Source organism: Lolium perenne, chromosome 7, assembly GCF_019359855.2.
Source record: "Lolium perenne isolate Kyuss_39 chromosome 7, Kyuss_2.0, whole genome shotgun sequence".
NCBI classification, from domain to species: Eukaryota; Viridiplantae; Streptophyta; class Magnoliopsida; order Poales; family Poaceae; genus Lolium; species Lolium perenne.
The window spans coordinates 326,029,902-326,035,901 of record NC_067250.2 but is presented as its reverse complement, the minus strand read 5'-3'; the positions used below and the strand labels follow the sequence as shown (position 1 = coordinate 326,035,901).

Genomic DNA, 6,000 nt, shown 5'->3' with positions numbered 1-6,000 from the left:
TGTCAAATGTCACCAAACCCGAAATAATCGCTCCAAATACCCCATGACAATGGTGAAACTTTTTTGCCAATATTAAGACCCCAAAATGTCTCGCAAGGAGGAGTATGTCCAGTAGCTAACAGCCTAACACTAACAGTGGCAGGTAGTAACAGGAGCAAAGGCAGCTAAAGGGCCAGTGACAAAATGCTGCTAGCTGCCTTTTAAACCTATCTACCTCCATTTCATCCAAGGTCAGGGAGAATACATACATTAGCAGCGTGTGCAGGGGTGAGGGGTGAGGACCCGTTAGAGTGTTAGAACCAGGGCATCCACCAGATGTACATCTTGCCAAGGTTTTTGTGGGAGACCGCCTCGGCGATCAGGCGGCGCGCCTGGCCTTCCACGGAGAGCGGCAGCGAGGGGGCGGCATTGACGCCCACCACGACTCCCTGGAGCCTAGCCGTGATGTTCGCGATGGCCCTCTGCAATCATTCGAAGCGAGAGGCAGGGTCAGAAGAGCGACATGGTTTGTTTACCAGTGCACAAGTATGTACATATAGCAGTGGCATCGGTGCGAATGTGCGATGTCGGTAATACCTGTGCCTGTGGGTTGCGGACCTCGCCTCCGCTGGATTTGCTGGTTTTGGTCCACTCTACCAGCGGGTCATGGATGAAGGTCTCGAGGACGGTCATGAGCGCCTCCTTGTGACCCCTGAGAACCGACAGAGTGATTTCGCAGACCTTCAGAAAGACGCCTTCGTATCCGGTGATGCCCAAGCCGTCGATCATGTTCTGGAATTGCAAAGTTAGCATGCCCATGTAAATAATACTTGTAACAAAAATCAGATTCAGTGTGTTGGATAAGCTGCTGCTAGAAAGAAACGGCAAGACAAGGTTTTATTGCTTACCTGCGTAAGCCTAAATGGCACCACCTCTGGCTTCTCAAGCTGCAAACCCTTATCAAACAGGCAGCTGAAATCGACATGCACACAGTCCCCGGTTGTCGCATCAATAAGGATGTTTTCACCGTGCCTGTCACCAAGCCCAACAATGTGCCCAACCATCGACCAGACTGCAGCAGTATGTGCATATGCTAATCTGGCACGAAACCATGCAGCTGGTTCAGAGAATGTCATCAAGAACCACTTGTGGAAAACTGGGGGGAACAGTGGAAGAATTTTTGTTTTCAGCATCACGTCTTCAGCCATTTTGCTAGCATGGCATTCATCATATAGCCTCTTGATTTGCGAGGTTGTTTTCATCCTATCGTACTTCCCGCAAGTTATGTATATGTCCTGAAGAATATGCCGAAGACCACGCGTGTTGGGCACCCATTCTACTAGTCCACAATCTTCTGTAAGTGGAACCACTGCAAAGGTTCTGATATAAAGCTTTCTCCTGCGGCTCTCAGGAACTTTGGAGAGGAGACGGTTGATCACGGCATTGAACTCCATCATACGTGAATCCTTCCTAAGATCATCCTTCGGTTTGCATAAAAAGGGGCGAGCGACTCCATCACTTCCAAGGAACACGACCTGGCATCCAATACGATCATGCTTGTCAGTTACCATTAAAACCTAGTGAAGTATGACTAGCTAGTTTTGACCCTTCAAAATGAAAACAAATCATAAACGGGCAAAACTGTGATTAAATGAGTGCAAAGAAGCGATCTGGACCCTGGATAGCTCCCATTCGCCCACACAATATTCAAACAACGACTTGCACCCACAATCCCATGATGTCCACCATCCACAAAGGAATCTAGGACTACTTTCCTACACAAACTTCACTCTGTATAGACAGTTGCTGCTCCTCAAACATGTGTAATTATCAAGGCAGTATTAAATATATATGGATGTGCACACCTTCTTCGGTTTCTGAAGAGAAGAAAGGATCTCTGCCTCATCCGCTATTCCAGCTATAGTAGGATGCTCAGATACCGAAACGGGTGAAAAGCAGATTGACCTGACATATTTGAATCGTACGATGGCAGAGTCACAGTTAGAGACTGCTGGACAGGTAAGATAATTCCTAGTGGCATCATTCTTTTCAAGGAACTGAACTCAGTTGAGATATTTATTGCCTTAGCCTTGGCCTGCCCTGGATGAAAGCACAGCTTAATCAGATGTTCTATTAGAGAAGGAAACTGATTAAACAGTGCAACATTGCCTCCCTTCCGACAGCCCTTCTTTGCTGAGTTTAATATATGTGTAGCTGCTTCTCGTCTTGCAGAAACTGTTGACTTGGACACCGCAGCCATCATCCAAAGTGCTTGCTGAGGGTATGCCTGTAACACACACGTGATAATGTATCTGACAGTTTTGACAACATCACCATTCTGATGACAAATGCGGGATATCAATTGAGACAGCACAGTCAGCCACTGATAAGTTGGTAGATCCTTCGAGGACCCGCGAATGATGCTTAACATCTGCAGTTAGATGGGATGATCAGATCTCTTAAAAAAATTCAAAATAATGGGGAAAAAATACATGTGAAACAAAATTTACCCTATTATGAACGGTTACCATTCCTCCATTGGAGGAATTGTCATCTCTGATGTATATGTTTCCAAATTCGAAATAAAGAGTAAGCAACCGTGGTAGTGCTTGAAAAAGATTCTTGTGTCCTTTGTGAAGTCCTTTTGCATAACATAGTGAGACTGTTGGAAGCAATTCCCACCAAGGCTTCTCTTGAGCTTGGGTACTTAAAGGGCCAGCAGAGCTAGGAGTGACAGATCCAACTCCACCTGTGAATTTCTTATCTTCCTGGCGTTTCCTAGCATCAACAAGTAAATCATCTAAAAACTTTGCCATGCAAAAGAAACCTTTTTCCCATTTTGGCCGCAATTCTGCTACTCTATTGTAGAGACATCTGATTTCCTCGCTCTGTTTTTGCCCTGTATTGTGGATCCATCTAGTATAAAGAAGAAGGGTTTTGGACACATCTGGGTTCTCTTTTGATGCTTGTGTTGCAGAGAAAGGTGCATTTGGCAATGCGAGAGAAAGGCTGCAAAGGGAGGAAAGGACAACATTTCCCAAAACCTCCGCAGGCATGTTCAGAAGTGTTTGCTGAAGTTCAGCTATAGCACTATCAGATTTCCGTATATTCCAGAGGTGCTTTGCCTTCTCCATGTGAACGTTGGGAGCACCCGATGCGTCTGCTTCCAGTATTGCACGGTGGGCTGTTTCATAGTGACCAGCCGAACGGCAGAGCTTAGCGTACTGAAGCCAGCAGTTCCCAACTTGAGAATTCATATGACTCAGATTATAAACCATCCGCCGGAAAGCAAGCAAAGGCTCCCTTGCCCACAGAGATGATTGTGTACATCTAAGACGGTTATCCCAGTCCGTTGTTAATTTCAGAAATTTTGGATCATCTGCAGTGAACGATTTATCGAGAAATGACTCGTCTCCCAGCAGCGAGTTGAAGTCTTCCAACTCGCACAGCATGTGGAGCTTTACAATGTAGGGATATGCACGCATGTACGAGTCCATGCCTGCTGCAGCCAATGGAACAAGCAATGCTTGCTTGGACTGGGCAATCTTTTCAGCAACCATAAACTGGTCTTTGTTCATCATTGCCTTGAATATCTTAGCAAGACCTATGTCAAACGAAGCACTGTTCTCAGAACTGCTGCACACAAGACCTTTGTCTGCCTCAGGTAGGTACTCATCCATGAGATCCCATCTCCCTAATCTCCAAGCTGCTTGCACTCCTTGCATGCACCAAGTTTTCTTATACTGAGGTATTCTGCACACCAAACCATCCACATGTGCAATCATGGCTTGAAGGTGGCACATGTTGAGCGAACAGTTGAGAACATCACAATGTCTCTGGACAGAATCAGGTTCCATTTGCAAAGCATGTTCACATAGTGTTAGCACTTCAGCCCAGTTTCCAGTTTTCTCATTGATGATTAGTTGATCTTGTAGGCTTGATGATTTCCTCAGATTAGCTAAACCTAATAGACCATCGGGCTCATCCAGTCCTCCATATATTTCCATGAGAAAAGAGATGTCATCATCTGAAAAAGTGCCACTATACTCTGCAGCTGGATTAGAGGAACCAGACATCTCTCGGACATGAGATTCAAAATATGCTAGAGCACGAGCATGAGCTTGACATCTAAAAGATGTCTTAGCTAGAGTAACTTTAGGTATAGCAGCCAGCAGCTCCGCAACATTGCTACACTGCACCAGCAATTGATCTTGGCCATCATTTTTCAGTTTACCTGCATGCTTCCCAGCCATGGCATGACTAGACTGGGATAGAGCGATTTCCTGTTTGAGGTCATCAACCCATTGCCCAAGATTATCAAGTAAAGTGAAGATCGCCTGAACACAAACCTCACTCTGTCCCCCAGTAATACCATGAACAGTAGCCCCACTACTTTCTGAAGCAGCTGCATTGAGAACAGACAAAATTTCATCGGTGATACTTTGCCGAGCCTCTGGGGTTCCATAGCAAACAGCATTTAAAACCAAGTACGGTAGAAGATAGAGTGCAGTTGGCATGTCATGCCGAACAATTCCCCGACATGCACTGAAAATACCATAACGCGATCCAGTTGCGTGTGATGTCAACTTTCTAATCCAATAATATATCCATCTTCTAAAAGACATTGTTGGACGGTATATTGGGCCGAGTAGAGCAGCATCACTCACATTAGGAAGATGAAATCTTGATGTCAAGCACGGTGCAATTATTTCCTTAACATAACTAGAAAAACGTCCCCACAACTTCTGGCCCCTTTTGCTCATTTCACAACTACTTGAATCCTTCCCATTATCTTCATTGGGTAAAGATTGACAGCCAGCCAATTTCAGTAGCTCTTGAATAGCCAAGGCAGCAGAATCTTGTACCCACAATCCCATGATGTCCACCATCCATAAGAGTTCGTTTGACATCTAGGTATTCAATTCATTTTGTATAAATGAAATGAACTTAGGAATTCATTTCATTTACATTGAGATTCCAATACTACATACTTGTTTGGCTGCCACATAGATTTGTAAATGAACTGAATTCCATATGAAACTGATGCATATTAAAAACATGATCTTTTCCTTAAAAAATATACATGGTTTCAATTCTTGAAATGATGCCAGGGAGAAAATCCAAGTTAATCTAGAGAAATAAAGTCAAGTTGAATATTTTCCAAAAAAAGAATAAACACACACAAACTTACAAGATCAAGCACATGTGATTCACAAGATCAACTAATAATCACATAGACTACTAATTAAGTGACTACTGCTCTGCAAATGCAAATTGTGTCTGAATCATGCAACACCTTCAGTGGGCTACGACATCAAACAGCAGCTAAGGTGAGCTACAAAATCAACCTCAGAATCTCACCGATGGCAGCAAGCATACAGAAAGAAAATCTTGGTACTGGAGAAAGTAGCATTGGATTTGATCAACATACAGTCAAATATGCGATGGTTCAGGTTCAGAATACAGTCAAGTTCGATATTTTACAGTCTACTGAATCAGTGGTAGTGTGGACAGATGACTAGTGTTAATATATAGGAGGATTGAGGGGAGAGGGAGACGAGAGATAGGAGATGCAGCCTACCTGCTCCTCTGCCGCCGGAATGGGGAAATGGACGCGAATGGTACGACTAGAGGGCGCTCGCGGACGACTCTGACCGGCCGTGTGCTGCCCCAGCTCAGTTCTCCTCTTGCAGAATAGGCCAGCTGACAAAGAAACGAACAAAAAATCCAACTTTTTGCCCCGATCGAAGTGGAGATAGGAGGCTCCAGTTAGATTGGAACCCCAAACAGAAGGCCATCAGGCGGATCTAGCAGGTGAGTGGGGACGAGACGGCGCTCGAGAAGGGGAACGGCGACGGCGACGGCGACGGCGTCGACAGGCAGAGGGCAGGCGCTGAGAGCGGCGGAATCCATGGATGGATCAATTTGGGGGAAGAGGCGAGAGGTGGAAGACAAGAACGAAGAGGAGAAGTCTCTCTCTGCTCTGTTCGCCGACCAGCCCGCCTAGCTTAGGCAAAACAA

At 45.2% G+C, this 6,000-nt stretch overlaps 1 pseudogene; it reads right to left on the bottom strand.

The window, feature by feature from the left end:
• LOC127319219 (serine/threonine-protein kinase ATR-like) lies at nucleotides 1-4,883 on the bottom strand (annotated as a pseudogene).
• Between the last annotated feature and the right edge of the window lie 1,117 nt (nucleotides 4,884-6,000).